Source organism: Sapajus apella, unplaced genomic scaffold (assembly GCF_009761245.1).
Source record: "Sapajus apella isolate SASKATOON/1434 unplaced genomic scaffold, GSC_monkey_1.0 scaffold25, whole genome shotgun sequence".
Lineage (NCBI taxonomy): Eukaryota > Metazoa > Chordata > Mammalia > Primates > Cebidae > Sapajus > Sapajus apella.
In genome coordinates this window covers 7749660-7772537 of record NW_022436965.1, presented here as the reverse complement: position 1 = coordinate 7772537, position 22878 = coordinate 7749660, and the positions used below count along the sequence as shown (strand labels likewise).

The 22878-nt window shown below is 38.5% G+C and overlaps 1 protein-coding gene and 2 long non-coding RNA genes across 3 annotated transcripts in view; 2 read left to right on the top strand and 1 right to left on the bottom strand.

Moving 5' to 3' along the window:
• Positions 1–22878, top strand: part of LAMC1 (laminin subunit gamma 1) — a 123992-nt gene that overhangs the window by 8875 nt on the left and 92239 nt on the right. The gene's annotated exons all lie outside the window — the stretch shown is intronic.
• LOC116560025 lies at positions 4029–4769 on the top strand. The gene is made up of 2 exons (XR_004272748.1): positions 4029–4059; positions 4155–4769. It is a non-coding gene; the product is annotated as an uncharacterized LOC116560025 (long non-coding RNA).
• On the bottom strand, positions 21380–21614 carry LOC116560026. The gene is made up of 2 exons (XR_004272749.1): positions 21525–21614; positions 21380–21409 (listed from the first exon to the last, which is right to left on the bottom strand). It is a non-coding gene; the product is annotated as an uncharacterized LOC116560026 (long non-coding RNA).

Sequence of the window (22878 nt, the reverse complement as noted above, 5' to 3'; positions counted from 1 at the left end):
TTTTGTCAGTTTGAAAGTAATTTTGTGCTGTTTCTATTACTTTGCCTTGGTTGTTGCTGTAAGACTTGTGAAAGATAGAACCTGCCATGTGGAGAAGAATAGAGTAAAATAAAATAATTTTAAAATAAGAAAAAAAAGATTTAAAAAACCCACAACAACCCACTTGTGTTAAGAGGGCCCTGCTGGGATTTGCAAGTATCTCCTTTCTTGTGACATGATAAAGTTAGACTGTTTGCTCATTTGGGTCTAAAATTGACAGCTTGCTAGTAGGGGTTACCAGATAACCCATTTATAGACATGCTCCTGAGATTTTAGAGTACTGCACCAGACTAGGGTGGCACTAATTAAGTATGTCTGCTTTTCTATGCGTGTGCTCTTCTAGGGGCCAGGCTGAAATAAGTGGGCCCAGTCAGCCTGGTACAGCTACATATTCATGAAATAAAATAAAGCAGACTTCTCTCTTTCTTAGACAATGGCACCCTCAGATCTCTTGTGGGAGAAAAACCTTATGGTAAGGCTGGGAAATGAATAAGGGGATTTACCTTATTTCTTTTAAACTTCAGGAGTTACATTTCCTCTGTTGTCTTCTTTTATTCTTTGTTTCCAGCTGTGTTGGCAGCTTCCTTTTATATTGAGGGCAACATTAGACTGTTTTATTTTTAGATTTTTGTCATTTTATCTTTTTATTTTGAAAGTTGGAGGAGATATTAATTCAGAATCCCTTCTTCACATTGCTTGCCTTTTTTTTTTTTTTTTTTTTTTTTTAAGAGACAAGATCTCACTCTGTTGTCCAGGCTGGATGGAAGTGCAGTGGTGCAATCAGAGCTCACTGCAGCCTTGACCTCCTTGGCTCAAGTGATCCTCTCGCCTTGGTCTCCCAAAGTACTGTGATTACAGGTATGAGTCATCATGCCTGGCCTCTTTTTTTTTCTTTAATTTGGTATGTGGTCTTGTACAAAGTTTTTTTTTTTTTTTTTTTTCCCATTTATTTATTTTATTGCATTTTAGGTTTTGGGGGGTCTTGTACAAAGTTAAGGACTGAGTAAATTTTGTTTCATGGTGGTAAATCACAATACTGTGTATGTATGAAGGTTTTTGCTAACAAGAATTATTGTTTGTGGCAGTGCCTATACAGGTACCTGTCTGTTTTCAGAGACACGGTTAATGACCAGTCTCTTTTTTTCCCTTCTTTAGAGTTCTGATTTTGGAGACCATCCTGGTCAACATGGTGAAACCCTGTCTCTACTAAAAATACAAAACATTAGCTGGGCATGGTGGCGCGTGCCTGTAATCTCAGCTACTCAGGAGGTTGAGGAAGGAGAATTGCCTGAACCCAGCAGGCGGAGGCTGCGGTGAGCCGAGATCGCGCCATTGCACTCCAGCCTGGGTAACAAGAACGAAACTCCGTCTCAAAAAAACAAAAAAAAAACAAAAGAAACTTTCAGCCAATGGTAATGCAATACACTATAGTTGATTTTGTTTGTTTTTGATATGACTTTTGGAGAATAGGAGAGAACATAATTTGAGGCTTCATCATCTAAAATATATTTCTCTTACTATTTTTCTCCTCTCTACTATAAGTTGCTGGCATTAATAGGCATAAACAGATATTTGTTGGTGATCAGATCAGTGAACTGCCTGGTTTTAATTGAGTTATGAGCCCATTTTCATTGAAGTACCTGCAGAGCCCTCTCATACAATCATGTTTGATAGATGCCTCAAGCAGTGGAGCTTGGAAAGCCTGGGGAAGAGCTGTCCTCTGTTCTCACCTCACTTTAAGCAAGTAGTGGTTTTGGTTGATGCTTCATCGTTTGATGTGGTAAAATGGTAAGTCTGTGGGTTTTGCTGCAGGTTTAGAGAATTCTTTAAGAATGTCTTTGTGTGGCGTATGCTTTGGTCACAATGTCTGCTGCTTATGCAACTTGCTATTTAATTTCCCTGGTGAAATGTAAATGTTCCACATACTACTTAAGTAATGGGAAGACCCCATCTTTATTCATTTAAACATGCTCTAGGTAATGGCTTTCTCTTATTGAGCATTTTAGAGATAAAAAATATGAATTATGTGGCTTTCTTGGAGAAACTTATAAAGCTATGAAATATTTCCAATAATCTGAAAAGATCTACCCACTCAAAATGAGATGAGCTTATTGCATTTTGATTCTAATTAGTGGACAAAGGACTTATGTAAATAAGACTGCTCGGAATAAAATGGTTCACTCATAGACATTGCGGTATGAGATGTATGAGTTTCGATAGATATCAAAGATACTTTTTATATCCTAAAGATACATTTATTTGTAATGTATTTGAGGAGATCAGACAAAAACATTGACCTGTTGGCAAAATAATTCAGTTGAAACTTTTTAAAGTGTTGGGAGCATACCTGTGGAGCATTTAGAAGAGTAGGGATTGAAGTCAGCCAGGAAAAGCTTCCTGGATCTTAAAGTAATGGACATGAGTGTAGGGTGTTTCCAGGAAGGCTGAGTTATTTGAATAAAGATCTAAAAGGCCGGGTGTGGTGGCTCACGCCTGTAATCCCAGCACTTTGGAAGGCCAAGGTGGGCAGATCACAAGGTCAGAAGATCGAGACCATCCTGGCTAACACGGTGAAACCCTGTCTCTACTAAAAATACAAAAATTAGCTGGACATGGGGGCGTGCACCTATAGTCCCAGCTACTCAGGAGGCTGAGGCAGGAGAAACGCTTCAACCTGGGAGGTGGAGGTTGTAGTAAGCCAAGATTGCCCCAGTGTACTCCGGCGGTCTGGGCGACAGAGCAAGTCTCAGTCTCAAAGAAAAAAAATCTCTCTCTCTCTCTCTCTGTATCTATCTATCCCCTCTCTCCCTCTCTTTCTTTCTCTCTCTCTCTCTCCATTTTATTTAGACAGGGTCTTGCTCTGTCATCCAGTTTAGGGTACGGTGGTACGATCCTATTTCACTGCAGCCTCAAACACCTGGGCTCAAGCAAACCTCCTGCCTCAGCCTCCTGCGTAGCTGGGACTACAGGCCATGCCTAGCTGATTTAATTTTTTTGTAGAGTTGAGGTCTCTCTATGTTGCCCAGACTGGTCTCAAACTCCTGGCCTCAAGCAATCCTCCTGCCTCAGCCTCCCAAAGTGCTGGGATTATAGGTGTAAGTCACTATGTCCATCTGAGGATTGTTTTTAGTGGAAGAATTTTAGGTTTTGGGTACATGTACTAGTTGTATGAATTTAGCTGTTAATGCTTCTAGAAATTTCTAAGGAATTTATTGAATTTGAGAAGGAGGTCCTGGATTTTGTCAGTGTCTATTGATAGGAAAATTGTGCCCTGCCTGTGAAAAGAAAATTTATTATGCCTAGGGGAAAAGTTAGGCCCTGGAAATTGAGTCACATAACATGGCTGTTTTTCTTCCCTGGTGTGTGACTCTTGCTTAGGGACCTTTGTGTTGAGATGTTATATGTAACTCTTTATTCAAACCTAGACTAAATGAAGCTGGAGGTAGAGACCCCTGTGATTGTTACTGTTTTACAATGGAATGTTAAACAACCCCCTTAGAGTATAATAGTAGCCAATCAAATCTTGGGTCTGTATGTTAGCCTTATATAGAAAATGTGGTAATTCTGTTTCACTCCCCTGTTTTTGCCTGTATAAATGATCCTCACCTTTTCCAACACTGGGGAGTGCTGAGCGCCATTCTTCAGTGTCCATGTTTCCTGAACAACTACCCTCACACTTTTCACTTGAATGAATTCTTTTAACTGGATCCTCTGTTAAAAATGACATTACACTTACTTGTGAAGAACAAAGGATGTCTTCTAGTCCCTCCCCTCCCCTCTCCTGTGCTCTTCTCTTCTCTTTTCAAGTTTTGCTCTTGTCGCCCAGGCTGGAGTGCAGTGGTGGCATGATCTCGGCTTACTGCAACCTCCACCTCCTGGATTCAAGCAATTGCCCTGTCTCAGCCTCCTGAATAGCTGGAATTACAGGCTCCCGCCACCATACCTAACTAATTTTTATATTTTTAGTAGAGACATGGTTTCACCATGTTGGTCAGGCTGGCCTCGAACTCCTGACCTCAGGTGATCCACCTGCCTTGGCCTCCCAAAGTGCTGGGATTACAGGTGTGAGCCACCACGCCTGGCCCAAAGGATTGTTTTCAATTGAAGACTTTTAGGTTTTGAATATTTAGACCAAATTCCCAAATTCTGAATTCCCAAATTCTAAATTCTGAATTCCCAAATTCCAAATTCTGAATAGTTGTATAATATTCAGTTGTTAACGGTTCTAGGAATTTCTGAGGAATTTATTGGATTTCAGAATGAGGTCTTGGATTTTGTCAGTGTCTGACAGGGAAAGTGTACCCTAACCCATTTCCTGAGGGATGATCAGTGCTTTCATTTATACAGGAAACGCCACCTTATCTCCTTTCTGCCCTATCCATGACTTCTTTCTGGTTGTTGAGAATTGCTGAGTTTGGTTCACTTGCTTACTTTATCTGACTTATTAAAGATAAGGCTGCATGGTCTATTTCTGCCTTCTAGTTCTTTCCCTCTCTGCTCCAAGTAAATTCTAACTCTTACATGGTATGTTTTGTTGTTAAAGTTTGCTAACTAAATAGGTCTAACCACCTTTTGTTGATTGATGGATAGATAGCTACAATAGTCCCAGGAGCTTTGTCAGTGTTAACATTTTTCAGGTTCAGAAGTGATACCATTCACTTTGATGTCTGTATATGTGAATTTGCAAATCTGTAAGTCCCTCTTTCTTTCTCGCTTTCCCTCTTCCCCTTTTTCTGCCTCCCTCCTTTTCAATTTAGTTTCCCCAGTGTTGCTGAGCTAAGGTTCAATCAGAGGACTTAGATACCTTAATTTTTTTTTGGCTTTATTTTTGAAGAAAGGGATCATAGTTCCCATTAGGACATGTATTTTCAATGTGTCTTCTTTTGCTCCCCCACCACACTCTATCTCTACTTCTAGAACTTAAAATTCTAGGATTGTTTTTCCACCCTCACCCCTCACCCCCTTTTTAAAAAAAGTCAAAACTCTTATTATTATAGTAGAATTTTACAGGTTTGAGTTGGCAGATTAAATATACTAATTTTTACTGTGTATATAATAATACAGTAAATTACTAATTAAATATACTAATTATTACTGAATCACTGCCCTGCCTTTTCTGCTTTCTTTACAGACCTGCTTAGTATACATTGTATGTATTTCTTTCTTTCTTTTTTTGAGACAGTCTTGCTCTGTTGCCCAAGCTGGAGTGCAATGGTACGATCTTGGCTCACTGCAACCTTAGCTTCCTGGTTCAAGCGATTCTCCTGCCTTAGCCTCCTGAGTAGCTGGGACTATAGTCATATGCCACCATGCCCAGCTAATTTTTGTATTTTTAGTAAAGATGTGGTTTTACCATGTTGGCCAGGCTGGTCTCAAACTCCTGACCTCAGGTGATCCACCCGCCTCATCCTCCCAAGTGCTGGGATTACAGGCATGAGCCACTACACCCGACCCACAGATGATTTTTAAATGCTCTTGCTCAGTTTTCTTTCTTACAGGGAGAGCGATTGGCACCCTGTGCTAACACCAGAGGGCTGAGTATTGGGTTTAAAAGTCCTCACTGTCCTCCCTTCCCTCCGCTTTTTTTTTTTGTTTTCGGCCAGTTGGTAAAACATAAATGCATAAATATTTTCTCAGGGCTTTCCTTCAACTTTCTTCAGAGAGAATGAAGGGATCCCAGTGATTTCCCAATGATTTTTTGAGTTTTCACTGGCAGGGAGTGGGAAGTGATATTTTCCTGCCCTGGCATCACAAATCCCAGTTAGAGGCAGGAATCCACTGCCCATATGTTCTCAAAATCTATGACCATTTTATTATTTAAAAAAACTATAAGGAATAAATAATTTGGCAATGTAAAATGGTTAGATCAAGATACGGAGTTTAAGTTTTCTGAACTTATTCCTTACAACATTTAGACTCTCAGTTTTCTGGAATGTTGGCATCCAGTGGACTCTTAGGAGTATGTGGCTAGCTAAAATAATAAAATCATAAAATTTTGGAGTTGGAAATAGACTTAGGAAAGTTCAAGCTGTAAAAAAAAAAAAAAAAAAAAAAAGTTTTAGGGATGGGACCTGGTTTAATTTATTTAATCTCTTATCAAATAATTTAAGGTAGATGTAGTTGCCTTGGGTTTGCAGTTTTACCTGTAGACCTGTGCATCTGTGCTCCCATTCCTCAGTGGTTCCCATCCATCATACCCCTATTATGATGGTGTGATGACTTCATCTGTTTTAATGCCACTAAGTTTTAAAATTTTTTTTTCTAAAAAAATTCTAGATCATGATCGATAGAGAGGAGCATGTTGGAATTTTCATTGAAATTGTGTTCTTTTGGAGGTAGGAATAAACAAGGGACTAAGGGTAAAGATTCTGGTGGGGTTGGGGGAGGGTTAGTTAGAAACCAAAAGAGCAATTGTGTACTTTAATTGCTTTGGTCATGTGATTGCCCCTTCATGGGTAAAAGGTCGTGATCGGTGGCCTTCAGTGTCTGGGATTAACTTTCAGGGCAGTACATACATAGTTTTGAATTTGTGGTATTTTAGATAAGTTCATGGGATAGAAAGTCTGCTGGAGACTATAAATTCTTAGAATTCTACAGATTATGAGCATTTGTGGGAACATCTGTAATGCAGCTGTAGTAAAGTTTGTTTACTTTATCAGGATTGCTTTAGAGGCTCTTGCTGTGTTGTTTATTGTTGTTTTCAGCATTTTATCCACATAGCCTGAAACAGCATCGACTCCTGGTAGACTTGAGGATCATTCAGTTTTGTAGCCATTCTAATCAGGTTTGGGTTTTGAACTTATGTCCACTTTAGAGCTCTTATGTCTTGGCACAGACGTTGATGGGGAATCCAGGACATTGCAAGATGGAGACTGATTCTGGAATTAACATACTTCCCAGATGTTTGTAGTATAGATTTGTTTTCTGTGCTGCCTTTCATGTGTTATTGTGTGTCTGTCTCTGTCTGTGCTTTCCTTTGTTTTCCCTTTCAGAGCCCCTGGGGGAAGGGAGGTATCTGCTTTTTGGATTGGGAAATAGAATAGGTATTAAATTTTTGGTGAAACCTTTTGAGATGGTATTGACATTTCTGTGAGAGAAGCTGCTTTGTTTCCACGAGGGAAACTGTTGATGAGGGTGGTGTTGGGGGTGAGACTCTGAAAGTAAGTAGACAGGGACTTCACATCACTAGAAGTCCAAATGGACTTCAATTATGGTTTTCAATTATGAAATGGGCAACTGATGCTCTGAGTCAACAGCCTTTAACCATGCCTGACTGAAGAGACCTTGTGTTTGAAATTCACAGCATCGCCTGGATCCCTGCTGTCTTTTTGTGCCTCCCGCTAACACACAGCTGTTTTTGTTCATACATCATTTTGTGTTCAACTGCCTGGTTACTTCCTCAAGTCCCTTTTATGATGAATAATGGACACATGGGAGTTTGAACACCCCGAGTGTGTGGCTATTCAAACAGGAAGTCTCAAGGAAGCACAGTAACCTTGTCAGAGGAACGAAAGATGGGACAGAAAAAGCTATTGATGATTCTAGGCTTCAAACATCTGCAGGAAAATCTGACAGTTCCTGAAATACTGACATTCTGTAGCTTACAAATGAGATGGTTTGTTTATTTGGAACTTGTTCCCTTTAAAAAAAATCAGGGTATTAAACCCTAAACCATAAAATAGAAGTAGAGGGAAGAAAGGGTGTAATGTGGCATCATTAGTGTTAAAAAGAAAGAGAGGCTCTGCCTGTGGAATGACTGGGATTCAGGAAGAAGGCTGCAGCAGCTCATCTTGACTGAGGGTAACCCTGAGGCTGTGTCCGGGGGTGAGCACACAGGTGGGACTTGACAGAGACTGCTAGAGCTGACGGGATTGGATTAAAAGATGATTTTATGCAGAGCTTTTGATTATTGAGCACTGGAGGAATATGAGATAAAGAAGAATGTAGGTTGCACTTAAAAAGTATACAGTCCAGTGGGAGAGTAAGAATGTGTGTATCAACAAATACACTCATAGACAAAACATAAAGTGCAGTGAGAGATGGATATGTGACTGCAAAGGAGCTATGACTATAGCAGATCAAAATAAATGACTCCCCAGAATGTTTATCTGGTGACCTTTTAGGATTCCTCTTGACCTTGGGATTCCTTGTTTATATGATGAAGGACTTGCCAGAAATAGTGAAATAAATTTTGATTTTAGATTTAAAAATGCAAGTTAAATCTGGAAGTTAAAGAAGGGGGAGCTCTGGGTTCATCTTTTGATGTCATTTGATGTTTATACGTCATTTATGTCATTGGATGTTTATATGCCCATTCACTTATGAAATCTGGTAAGCATATTGCATACCTAGGATGTGAGGTGTGCCGTATTGTATTGTTTTCTCTCTTTCCCCCATTAGCAGAGTTCATCAAGGATAGGACGAATTCATAGATTGCTTAATTTATTCACTTACAGATATTTATTAAGCACCTGTTATGCAAAAGGTACTGCAAAGTACTAGAGACAGGACAGAGAAGGCCTAGAGCTTTGGTTCTGGGTGAAAAGCATGCAGTACAAAGGACCTGGCCTAGGAAGGATTTCATTGGCTTTCCCCCACTCCCCCCACTGACTTTTATGCCCCTGGTGTACAGCATACCTTATATGGTAGTGGGGGCTTGAAAAAGTTTGCTGAATGGGTGAATTTCTGCTTCTTTGAGGCTGTGGCCACAGAATGCAGATGAGTGCAAGAAACAGCAATTTTGTTTAGGTTTTCTCATGATGGAATTTGCCTTGTAGATGATAGGGTTTTTGAAGTTGGACGGGCGGAATAGAATGGCTAGTATATGGTGTAGTTTCTTTGCCAGCATTGTTAGATAAAGAGGAAGCCACTGTGTCAAAGACCCCCAGTAATAAAGCAGTTTTTAAATCATTGAAGTTTGTTTCTCCTTCAGGTGGTAATTCGGTGGTCAATGGTTCAGGACAGCAGGGTAGTTCTCCACATTGACATTCTGGGACTCATGAGTGTTTTGTGGAAATAATCTGGCATCCTTTAGGATATCATTCTTATGTGAATGGTTGAAGCTGGGTGATAGGCCCCTGTGCTTTCCAATTGAGAAGATATTGAAGAATGTGTGCCTATATCTTAAGACTTGAAAATCTTAGCTCTCAAAAGTGCTATAACACCTGGAAGTGTATTATCTGCCACCAGAGAGAGCTTAGTCACTTGACCACCTCATAAACACAGTAGAGGCTGGGGAATGCAGTCTAGCTGGTGGTCTTGTGCCTGGCCACAGATCTATTACAGTGATGGACGGGTTGGTGGGGAGAGAACAGGTTTCTGTCAGACAGCTCTGCCATGCCAACTCCTGTGCTGAAGAATCTGGTTTCTCCCAAGTTTTGGTCTTTCTGGAGAGTCTTCAGGGGTTCCCATTCGGTGGCTGGCAGTTTCAGGGAGTGGATCTAGAAAAATAGTGACCATGCTCACTGTGGATCCTCACAAACCTTAGCTTTTCAGGAAAAGAGCCTCTGAGGAAAGGGTGTGTACTCATTCTGTTCTTCTCACTGCTCAGCCTTCACTCCCTGCCTTTGCAGAATTGGTTTATTCTTTAACCTTTTCAGTGTTCACACCCCCAGCTCTCTCCTGGCGCTGAGATTCCGCTGTACCTTCTTGGTGTTGTGTGCTTACACTGATGGGCTCCATGTGGATCTGCCTTGGGGGAGCACATCCCACGTAGGCATGATCTCAGTTTACTTGATGCAGCTGATGGTGTTTACCTTCAGCTGTGACAGACAAATCAGAGCTGTTTTAAAATCCAGATGTCTTTTAGGAATGAGAGTTCCAGAAGTGATACATGAATGCTTTTTGTGACTTGAATGTACAGTTTTGTTGTGGAATCTTCTTAAACATGTATTTATTTTTTTCTTCAGTGTGAGTTCATTGAAGACGGGAACCATGTTTTAACCATTAATTAGATCTGCAACTTAGAGTAGGGTACTTATGATTTAGTAGATTTAGGAAGATGAGCGTATGTTACATAACACCCTCAGCAGTACCCACCTTCTCCAAACAATTGAATATATCTGCATTAAAATGAATTCACACAAAATAGGCTGATGAAAGGCTATCAGCCTCACAGTAGGTCATGTTTTGTTGTCACACATTATGAAAGTCTTCTGCTGTTTAGGGCTTTTTAAATTTAGAATCACAGGTGAAGGATTATGGACTTATATCACATTTGATTATACAAGTTACATCACTTTTATAGATAGTGATAAAACTAAAGACTATATAAAATATGAGCAATAGGCATCTGGTAAATTGGTTATCTAAATAAGCAAATAAAGTTGAATAGGAAATTTCATTGAAAGGGTAAATTTTGACATGTTCTAAGAATCTGATTGAATGGGTTATTAAATTATGGTAACAATATTTAGAACTACAAATAGGGGATTAAATAAATGTTTAAAAGAAGAAAAGAAATACGTTTGAATGCTGATAAAATGTGACCTATTAGAAAAGTATTTCTATTCCTCTACGGACAGTTCAATTTTTGTTGTCGCTTGATTGTTTTTTGTACAAAGGCATTGTCTTTTAAAAATCTTTTAAAAAATACAGTGTCATCTTTAATGACACCACTATTCATAGTTTTGTTAGAAACCTGGCTATGTTAAAACCATTTCATTTAAGATACGTTTTGAATTAGAAATTATTCTGTTATCCTTGTTCTCAGAAGCAAGGTAATTTTGGTGATGTCTGTGTCCTTGTCTGCTCTTTATCTGTTTACCTACCTGCTTAATACAACTTTCTTTCTGTCCAGTTTTTTTTAATCCTTAGTAAATCGGTGTCTAGGAATCTTTAAATATAATTACTCGATTTTGAGGATGACTGTGTAAATGGTTACAAATGATTGCTTTTGCCTGTTGTGTTCTGTCAGCTTGGTTTTTGCTTTCTAAAAGATTACAGTCTCCTTGAATTGACGTCTTTCTTTTTTCTTTTTCGTTTCTTTCTTTTTTTTTTTTTTAAAGTCAAATTCATTCCTTTTATTTGTGCAAAGTCCTTTGCCCAAAATACATCATGTTCTCTGGGCTTTATTGTCCCAGTTTCTTTTGGAAGAAAAATGCCTTCTCTATAAATTCTTCCCACATCCTAGAAGTATCATACAGCAGTGCTGACTGTATCACTCACTGGTCACTTGGCCATACCATCTTCTTTGGGATTCTTTTTTGTTTATTTATTTATTTTCATATGCGCCCAGCATGGGAACCATGTTTTGAACCATGTTTTAACCATTAGGTCAGTAACATAGAGCTTGGTACTTGACTCGTAAAATGATAGGCATTTAAGTATTCTTTGGCCCTCTTGATGAATCAGAAGACTCAGCTCTAAACTGACAGAGAAGCATAAGACTACATTAAACAAATATGTCCAGACTATGGCTTTGGAAGGGTGTTTGAAAGAGCTGTGTCCACTAATCATTGGAGAAAGGCCATGAAGCTATTCTCTAAAGATTTAAGACATCCCCCTTGTTGTGGACAGTAATAATAGAAGTCCTGTCTGTTCTGTTGAACTTTCCTTTAGGAACTGGAAAATAGCTGAAACCAACCATAAAATTGTTTCTTTTTAAGAAGTGTTGCCTTCCTTTCCAGGATTCACAATGCCAAGTTAAATACCTTTCTTTTTTTAGGGTAGCAGAGTTTCTCATACTGAGACTTTTAAACATTTCTGTTTTACTAACTATAAAGTCCCATGAAGTTGGTGTCTAAATGCTTTTTTTTTAAAAAAAGTAAAGATCTACTAAAGCCTCCTCCTTGTCATTTAAAGGTTATTGAAATATAATACTTCCCTTGTAAATTCTTAATACTGATTGCCAGTGAACCCAGGGATTATTTCTCAGAGAAGAAATTCCATTGTCACCTAGGCTAATAATTACCAAGTGTTCACCAGTAACAAATAGACTCTTCTCAGTAGGGTTTTTTTTTGTTTTTGTTTTTTGTTTTTTTGTTTTTTTTTTATATACACCACACCTGTAATCCCAGCACTTTGGGAGGCCGAGGTGGGTGGATCACAAGGTCAGGAATTCGAGACCAGCCTGGCCAACATGGTGAAACCCTGTCTCTACTAAAAATACAAAAATTAGCTGGGCGTAGAGACACGTGCCCTTAATCCCAGCTACTTGGGAGGCTGAGGCAGGAGAAACCCTTGAACCTGGGAGGTGGAGGTTGCAGTGAACCGAGATCGCACCACTGCACTCCAGTCTGACGATAGAGCAAGACTCCATCTCGAAAGAAAAAAAAATATATATGGCCAGTTGTTGATTAGTTACAGGTCAATACAAGGTAAAATAGATAATTGTTTATGTAGCCAAGTATTCTGTTTTAGTGCAAATAAATATGAAATAGAAATAAAAGCTTCCTTATGAAATAGATTAGTAACTGTAGGAACATTTCTTCCAATTTTCCTCAACCCAGGTATCTATTACTGTGGATTTGTGTTTCAGTCTTTTGCTTTTAAAAGAAAATAGTTTTATAATTCCTAAACAATGTATTGTTTGTTTTTGAGCTTTGTAAAAATAGCATTCTATATATGGTAACTGGCAACTTGCTGATTGAAAAAAGTTCAGTACATTTCTAAAGTGTAGCTGTAGTTCATTCATTTGCATTTCTGCCTGGTTAAGCTTATACGACAGCTAAATTTTTTATTATCTTGCTGATGGATTTTTTTTTTTCTGATTGTTTTACAAATAGAATGCTTCTATGAGCATTCTTACACATGTCTCCCGATGCCTGTGTGTGAAATTCTCTCTACCTGGGTTTCTGGGTCATAACATAGTTTTTCAACGTTATAAAATAATCCAAATTGTTTATCAGAGTGATCGTGCTAGTTTCGTTGCTCACCCAGCAGTGTTAACAGGCCTCTTGATCCACGCTGGGTATTGTGAGAATTCTCAAATTTTGACCATTTGGTATCTAAGTGGTTTTATTGTAAAGGATAGTATCTTTTCATGTATTTATTGGTCTTTAATATTTCCTTTCTGCAAAATGTTTCTTCATGTTTTCTTTCCCATATTGATGTATAGAATTCTTCATATATTCTTGGAGTCTAGCTGTTGGAGATGGAGTCTAGCTCTGTTGCTCAGGCTGCAGTGCAGTGGTGTGATCTTGGCTCACTGCGACCTCTACCTCCTGGGTTCAAGTGATTCTCCTGCCTCAGCCTCCCAAGTAGCTGGGATTGCAGGCACACGCCACTATACCCAGCTGATTTTTGTATTTTTAGTAGAGACGGGGTTTCACCATGTTGGCCAGGTTGGTCTTGATCTCCTTACCTTGTGATCTGCCCACCTTGGCCTCCCAAAGTGCTGGGATTACTGCGTGAGTCACCACGCCCAGCCCATATGTTCTTTATACTAATCTTTTATCAATTATGTGTTTTCCTTATCTTCCAGTGTGTCCAACATATTATTTGTCTTTTACATTTTTTCTATGATATCATTTGAAGAAAATTTCTTAATTTTAATGCAATCAGATTTGTGGGTACTTTTTCTGCTAGTTAGCCCTTTTGGGTCTTATGTAAGAAATCTTTTCTTATATTTTCTTTTAAGGATCTTCTAAAGTTTAGCCTTTCTACATTTAAGTTTATCTGGAGTTGATTTATGTGCATTGTCTTTATCTTCTAGGACAATTTCCTTTCCAACTTATTCTTCCATTTTAGAAATATCTTAGCTACGTTTAGGCCTCTGCTTGTCCATGTGAAATTTAGAATCAGGTTGTCAAGTTCCTCAGTAAGCTTTTTGCATCTCGACTGAAGTTGCATTGACTTTGTATATGCATTTGTATTGAATCAACATCTGTGTTATTTTTTTTCTCCACGAATATGGCATAATTTATATATTCTATATTGAATTTCAATAATGTTTAATAGTTTTCTCCTCATGAGCCTTGCTCTTTTCCTGATGGATTTATTCCTAGATACAATTTATTTTTTGTTGCTATTATAATTTTTTCTAAATTACACTTTCTAACTCTTCTGTCACTGGTATATAAAAATATAACTTTTTTTGTACATTGATCTTGCAACCACTTGCTTGTCTTATTCTAATAATTTGTCTTTAGCTTCTCTTGGGTTTATATGTTGGTAGTCATCTATAATGACAGTTTTATTTCTGTGTACCAAGCCTTAACTCTTACTTTTTTCTTTGTTGATTAGAACAATGTACAAAATATATTTTTTAAAATTCCCTTTAAATATGGTTTTACAAAGCTCTGCTAATTCGATAGGTGAGAAATTTTTTTAAGTTTATTTCTTTTATAATTGTGAAGGCCATTTTTAATTCTGTTGCATAATATTTATTTCTATAAGCTACCTCACTTTCTTTTTTTTGTAAGAGATATGGTATGAAAACATTTTCTTTCAGCTTAGTTTTCAACTTCTTTTCCTGTGAAACCATTTTAAGAAATGTGTTGGGTACAGGTTTCAGTGAATTAAAATAGTTCTGAAATAACAAATTAGGCAGTATATAGATACTATTCAACTCTTTGGTAAAATTAGCTTCCAAATTAGTTGCTGTTCATACTGTTTGAGGCAATAAGTGGTAATTTGGAAAATGGAAACATTTCTGTTCATAAAATTCACTGGAGATTTGATTATACATGTATTTCCCTAAAAAACAAAGCAAACTGAACCAATGGTAACTTGAGGAAGCATTGATAGAGGGACTTGGGTTGTTTTGGTCTTCATAACTAAATCACTCTTGATTACAGAGTGTGATAAATTTCTCAAGCTTCTGAGATGTTTTAGGCCAGACTTGATATTTTCTGTACTTAAGTGTCAGTACTGTGAACTTTAAGGTCTTTTTTCTCTTTCTCTTTAAAGCTGTCTAACACCCTCTGAAATCTTATTTATAATCTGAGAAAGGATTGCATTTGAAAGACTTGGAACAAAGAGAGTTAAATGTATGGGACTTGTTAAAATGTTGTCTTGTAAAATGTGATAGATAAGAGTCTTTTAAGTTTTGGGACTAGATAGGCCCATGTGTTATAAATCTGTAAATGCTGCAGAAGTAATTCTGAAATGAATGTGGTACTGCCCTATAAGGGTATTTATTGGACAGGAGGGGGTTGTGGGGAATTAGAGGGGATGGGAGACAGTCCCATACAACCAAGAATTGCCCAAATCCTGCCTAACTTTTGGATTTCTCACAGGACATTTGTGCTATTAAAAAAACTGATTATAAATATCTGAGCGTAGAATATAACTTAGTCTTTAGAAAAAACACATAAACAGTTTTATTCATAACTATTCTACATAATTTCCCGTGAATACCACTACCATGTAAATAAATATTTTTTTAGCTTACCAAGACCAGTTCACCAATAAGGAAAGCCACATCTCTGCCAACACTGCCTTTCATGGTATTCAGGCTGCCTGTACAACATATATGTAAATCAGTCTGCTTTTGTAGCAACCAGAGTGAATCTGTATACAAATATGTATATTCTTAGCCTCTTTTTTTAAAATAAAATATCAAATGTAAGTAAAAGTGTCGATAGTAGTTGAAATTTTGAAATTTACTTTCAATCAGCTTTTCCTAAATGTGAATAGCTATTATGGTGTCTACCCTGCTTCTTCTTATGGGACAATGAAATCACTAAGGGTAAGTGAACACTTTACAAGGAAAACATGCTGATAAAGTTGGCAGAAATACGTCATTGTTCCTCATGTTCTTTGCTCTGACAGTCTGTAATTTGTTCTGACCTGTTATACCTACTCAGTTAAAATGTAGTTCTGTTTATCTTAAAACATGCAGGAAAATCTGCTGGTGCTACTTTTCCCAACACTGATTTTTATTGCAGTGTCCATCTTTACCTCTGCCTTTTCATTTCCTGTATGCCTTGTACAGAATGACATCCAATTCGGTTTTTTTTTTAATTTCTTTTTTTTTTTTGGCTCAGGTGATTGGACCGAGGTGACCACCTGACAATTCGGTTTTTAAAGGTATAAACTTGTTGTTATAAATACATACAAATGTCTGATAGCTTTGGTATGCCTTCTAGTATAGTAATCCCTGAGCTATTACTTATTAAAAGGCATATATTTCCTTTTAACTTCTGCTTTATGTTATAGTTAGAGCTATACACACTTACACCACACACCCCACTTGCAAGTTACATATGTTGTAGATTATATAATTCATGAGTTTTATTTTGGGATGGTAAAAGAAAAGCATTATGAAGTATTTGTTTAAGCAGTGGGGGCATGAGTCTGTCAGGATTGAAAATTTTCGCCATGCAGCTCCTCATCTTCACACATATAGTATTCTAAATAGTCTCTTGCCTATGTATTCTCTCTTCCCTCCACTCTTGTACACAGGAAGCCAAAGCCATCTCTAAAATACCAGCTATGGCTTTCCCAATTCAGATTCTAGCCAACTTGTTCCCTGGTATTAACATTTTGGTGTATATATTGTCTCACCAACTGGAGACATGAAGGCAGGGACTACAGCTTACATTTCTTAATATCTCCATTACTAACATAGTTCTTTGCATCTAATGTATACTCCAGAAATGTTTGCTGACATTTTTAGTCTACTTTCCCACCCTTATAGAGGAAACTATATTTGGAGCAAATTCTCCAGGTTTGCTTACTAAATCTTCATATTTGTTGTATACCACTGCTCTTTGAATGGGTCTCAGCAATATAATCTTAATATTTTTCTTGATAAAATGCTATCTATAGCATCCTCAGATGTAGAGAAGATATATAGAAATGGAAAGGCTTTGCTACTGGTCTGATTGTAGTGTTAGAATAAGTTGTGGCAGAAGTATTTTTAAAAAATTGTTTAATTATGGTAAAATAAATCTAATTTTTAAAATTTATCTAAAAAGGTTGTGTCAGTACCATATCCTTGATTTATTTTTTTGTAATTATTTTCTCCAATTTGGAATTCAATTTTTTTTTTTTTTTTAAGATGGAGTCTGGCTGTGTCGCCCAGGCTGAAGTGCAGTGGTGTGATCTCAGCTCATTGCAACCTCTGCCTTCTGGGTTCAAATGATTCTCTTGCCTCAGCCTCCCCTGTAGCTGGGATTATAATTGATACTGCCCAAACCTTTCCTTTTATGCCCAGGTGTGTAATCCTGGCTACAGGGGAGGTGGAGGCAGGAGAATCACCTGCTAATTTTTGTAATTAACAGGCTAATTACATGCCTGGCTAACTTTTGTAATTTTAGTAGTGACAGGGTTTCACCATGTTAGCCAGGCTGGTCTCAAACTCCTGACCTCAAGTGATCTGCCCACCTCGGCCTCACAAAGTGCTGGGATTATAGGTGTGAGCCACTGTGCCTGGCCTGGAATTCAATTAATTTTGTCTGTTTTGTTTGTATTTCTCTGTGAGAGAAACAAAAATGTCTGTTTTGTTTTGTTCTATTTTATTTTATTCATTTTTGAGATGGAGTCTCACTCTGTCACGCAGGCTGGAATGCAATGGCGCAATCCTGGCTCACTGCAACCTTCACCTCCCGGGTTCAAGTGATTCTCCTCCCTCAGCCTCCTGAGTAGCTGGGATTACATGTGCACACCACCACACCCGGCTAATTTTTTGTATGTTTAATAGAAACAGGGTTTCACCATATTGGTCAGTCTAGTCTCAAACTCTTGACCTCAAGGAATTCACCCACCTTGCCCTCCCAAAGTGCTGGAACTACAGGCGTGAGGCAGGCCGCCAAGCCAAAAGTGTCTGTTTTCTTATCTCCTTAAATACCATAGTCTCCCATTCTCACCAAATTAGAATGAAACAACAAAAAAAAATCATTGTGGATTTCTTCCTTTGTGTCAATTGTGTTCATTTATGTATTTGTCTATTTATATATTTACTCTTTTTTTCTAAGACAGAGTTTTGCTCTTGTTGCCCAGGCTGGGGTGCAATGATGGGATCTTGGCTCACTGCAACCTCCACCTCCTGGGTTCAAGCGATTCTCCTGCCTCAGCCTCCTGAGTAGCTGAGATTACAGGCAGGTGCCACCATGCCTGGCTAATTTTGTATTTTTAGTAGAGATGGGGTTTCTCCATGTTGGTCAAACTGGTCTTGAACTCCTGACCTCAGGTGATCCGTCCACCTCGCCTCCCAAAGTGCTGGGATTACAGGTGTGAGCCATCATGCCTAGCCTGTGTTCTTTATTTTTTAACCTGGGCATAATAGGAACAGTTTAGGCAGTATCAATAGTAAATCATATCTGTCGTAGATAGCATTTCACATGTGTTTCTGTGCATTATTTTTTTCAAATTCAGTCTCCTTGCATAATACACTTGGAATCTTATGTGCTAAAGATGTATTTCCCACTAGATGTTATCTGCCAGTTGACCTTTATCAATCAGATTTCAGAGTTGCTGTTGGTTACACTGTGTAGATTTTTATTACCTGTTTACTCTCCATGTGAGCTTTATTATGTTGTTTAGTCACTTTTTGAAAGATACTTTTGTCTCAATATTTAACGCTATCTCTTATTAGAAATTACTTCTACATTGTGACTGTTGTAATAGTTCTTTGATATATTTACCTCATTTTATCTACCTTTCTGGTTGTTTTCTTAGATTCTTAAAGATAGAATCACTGGGCCAGGCTCAGTGGTTCACACCTGTAATCCCAGCACTTCGGGAGGCCGAGGTGGTGGATCACATGAGGTCAGGAGTTCGAGACCAGCCTGACTAACATGGTAAAACCCCATCTCTACTAAAAATACAAAATTAGCTGGGCCTGATGGTGCATGCCTGTAATCTTAGCTACCTGGGAGGCTGAGGCAGGAGAATTGCTTGAACCTGGGAGGCGCAGGTTGCAGTGAGCCAAGATTGTACCATTGCAGTCCAGCCTGGGCAACGAGAGCGAAACTTCATCTCAAAAAAACAAAGATAAAATTATTGAATTAAAAGACATGGATACATTTAAGGCCTTTAGATGTTTCAGTTACTCTGAGAATTAACTTTCCTGTTCTCTTTTCAAATTATTATTATTTTTTTGTCTGAGGTGTTTAATTTTCAATATTCAGTAGTTAGTAAATCATGGCTGTCTAGGATGCAACTCTGATTTTCATTGAGTGTCAAAGCATTTGTGGTCATCTTTATGATGGATTAAAGATGACCACAAATGCTTTGACACTCCTCCTTTGAGTGTGGACTGGGCTGCGACTGCTTTAACCGATATGGATAGTATACGTGACGATATGGCGGTTCTAGGCTTAGCCTTTGAGAGGATGGGCAGCTTCCACCTGCCTTTTGGAACCTGAGCTGCCATGTAGAAGTTGAACTACCCTGAGACCACCATATCTGAGAGGACATGGGCAGACATTTCTGGTGAGTATTCCTAGCTGTGTCCAGCCTTTCCTTCATTTCCATCAAGGCAGCAGGCATAATCAGCCCGCCTGCCAGCTGAATACCACTGAGTGACTTCACTCAGTACCCTGTGGAGCACAAGAATCACCCAGCTGAGCCCTTCCCAAATTCTTGACTCTCAAATCATGAGATGAAAATGGTGGTTGTTTTAAGCCACTGAGCTTTGGAGTAGCTTGCTGTGCAGCAGTAGGGAACTGGAACACTTGCTGAATCTCTGGGGTTATTGAGTTGGAGCGTTTACGCTGTTCTTCCCCAAGGGGAGTCAGCCTTCATTCCTTCGTGGAATGGTTGCTTAGAAGAACCTGTGGAAGCCCAGCGGAAGTTACACTTTTCTTTGGCTTTAACTAGAGAGCAATGGGAGAGGAGCCAGAAGTGTCCTGAGGCTATGCATTTCAGAGTTCTAACTGAAGCTTGGCAGAAATTTTAAAACCAAGTTATCACAGTGATCTTGGGTCTAAAGAGGAATTTTTTTTCTGGTGAGTATCCCTGTGTGTCTAATGAATGGGAGACAGGTGCAGGGACCCACATTCAGGGTGTTCTCCAGGGGAGCCATAAATGTAACAGTAAGAAAACAAGCTGTGTTCATATTCTTGGTTTCTGCTCATTTCTCTGACAAAAAATCATTCCTTTCATTAGTTTCTGCTTGTTCCTGTGATAAAAAAAAATCATTCTTTTGTTACCTGTCAAAACACACAGTCCCTGATTGCAGCTGTATAACTATCATCTCAGCTTCCACCATTTCTTGCATGTGTTGACTGGCTACCTATCCATTTTTGTGTTCTCATCCCTTTTTCTTTCTACTCTGTGTTTCAAAATGACGCCACTTTCCACTCCTCATCCCATCTCTCCCAAATTGTACTAAGTCATACTAAAAGGCTAATCTATCTTCTCTCTCTTTCTCTCTCTCACTTTCTTTCTTGACAGTGCCTTGCTCTATTGCCCAGGCTGGAGTGCAGTGGCGTGATCTCAGCTCACTGTAACCTCCACCTCCCAGGTGCCATCAGTTATCATGCCTCAGCCTTCAGTGTAGCTGGGATTACAGGCATGTGCCACCACACCCAGTTAATTTTTATATTTTTAGTTGAGATGGGGTTTCACCATGTTGGCCAGGCTGGACTCTTACTCCTGACCTCAGGTGATCCGCCTGCCTTGGCCTCCCAAAGTGCTGAGATTACAGGCGTGAGCCACCGTGCCTGGCCACTTACTTTCTTTTTCTTAAATTTTCATTTCTTTATCCCTCCTACTCATGCCCCTCCCTCTTCCTCACCTTAAGCACAGCCTGCTTGGATTTTGGGGCATGTGTCTTGCCATAATGTATCACTTAGTAAATTATATGCATCTTGAGGATAGAGAAGGTCTTTTTTATCCATAATGCACAAGAGTGTTCATCAAATTATTTGGATTAAACAAAAACCTTTTTTCCATTTCCATTTTCTTCTGCATACTGAAAAAAGGTGCACTCATGTTCTCTAGGGGTGATGTGCATAGAGCATGGGAACTTAAAGAATTGTTGTCCTAAAAGTATATGGGTTTTCTTATCCAAACACAGGTAAATGAGGCAAGAGACTTACACAATGTTTACTCTGTTCTTCCTAGTGTTGGTTGGAGTTATCTGTAATTCTGCTTCATGTCCAAGGAGGGAGAGAGCAATCATTCTGAATTTATTTGTTTGAATTTATGGGACAAAAATGCTATACATCAAATCTCTTGTTAAGGTTTTCCAGTGCATTAAATGTAAAAGCTTGAACAATTTGCTGAAAAACTTGGTTTCCGTGTCCATTTTTAATAGATCATGTTTTCCCCAGATATTTTCAGCTATAGCCATTATAAGAAATATATTTTATGTTGCTACCTAGTCAGTGCATATACAAGTTTCTCAAAGAAAGTCTAACCATTATTTCCTATATTGTACTCTGATACTTTCCATTCGTTTCTAATTCTTTTTAAAAAATACTTATCTGGATCTGTTTTTCATTTTTTCTTTTCTTCATTTCAAACTAATGGGTTGTTACTTTCCATTTGTTTCTAATTCTTTTTTAAAAATGCTTGTCTGGATCTGTTTTTTATTTTTTCTTTTCTTCATTTCAAACTAATGGTTGTTTCTTTTCTTCATTTCAAACTAAAACTACTAAAGTACTGAGTTGCATAGTAGGTGCTTGAATGGTAAGAGTCTGAGTCTGAGGCTCATCAGCTCTCCTGGGAGAATTGGCTTCTTAGACTGCATTGGTGGATGAATCTCATCAGAACATTTACATTTTGTGAAGATCTTGTATAATTCAAAACATTCATAATGAAAATAGGTTTTTGTTTTTGTTTTTTGAGACAGAATCTTGCTCTGTCACCTAGACTGGAGTGCAGTGGTGTGAACTCAGCTCACTGCAGTCTCCGCCTCCTGGGTTCAAACAATTCTCTTGCTTCAGCCTCCTGAGTAGGTGGGATTACAGGTGAGCACCATCACACCCAGCTAATTTTTAGTATTTTAGTAGAGACAGGATATTTCCATATTGCTCAGGCTGGCCTCAAACTCCTGAGCTCAGGCAGTCTGCCCACCTCAGCCTCCCAAAGTGCTAGGATTACAGGTATAGGCCACTGCTCCTGGCCAAAGATAGGTTTTATTATTGAGAAAAGGTGTTAAGGTAGGTGAAATCTATAGTCTTTGCTCAAATGTTACTTTTCATTTTCTAAGCATCATCACTAGTGTTTTGCAGAATGCTCTCTCAACAAATAGTATTGCCTATTGAGTTGGGTTGGTTTGTTGTTCTAAATGGCTCTGTCACTTCCAATTTCATTGATTTTCAGGTGCATTTGTAAGACTAGTATTATTAATATTAGCCCTTAATAGCTAATATTCGTTGAGTACCTACTATGTGCTAGGCATAGTGTTGAGTGCTTTTCTTAGATTAATTTAATCCTCAGCACAACACAGTGCTGATGAAGCACCCTCCCAGTTTACGGAAGAGAAAGCACATAGAGGTCACACACCAATTTATGGGGAGTCAGGCTGTGTTCTGATTATAGAGGCTGTTGTCTGAATCACACTGTACCTGCCACAGAATAAAATATCTCCTATACAATGTGACTATAATTAACAACTTTTGGGGGCTGGTACCACTTGTTACTCTTTCCTAAATTTGTGGGTCATTTCCAGTATTCTCATGGCAACAATGCTGTAACACAGTCCCTAGGATACTGATTGATATTCTATTATATTGAGAAAAAAACAGGGATGAAGAAAGTCTTTTGACATGTTAATGAACTGATTGCTTAGGGTTTCATGATTAACCTACTCCGTATATTGCAAGGTTGCTTCTCTTAGCCTGAAGTTTACTTAGATGAAAAACATAGAACATTTTATTTCTTTAGTGTCTACTTTATACTAGACACTGTAACTGGCTCAGAGACCACAAAACTCAATGTGGGAACATTTGGCTCTGATTAAGAGGAAGTCAGTGATTATTCATAGACTCCTACGACTACAGC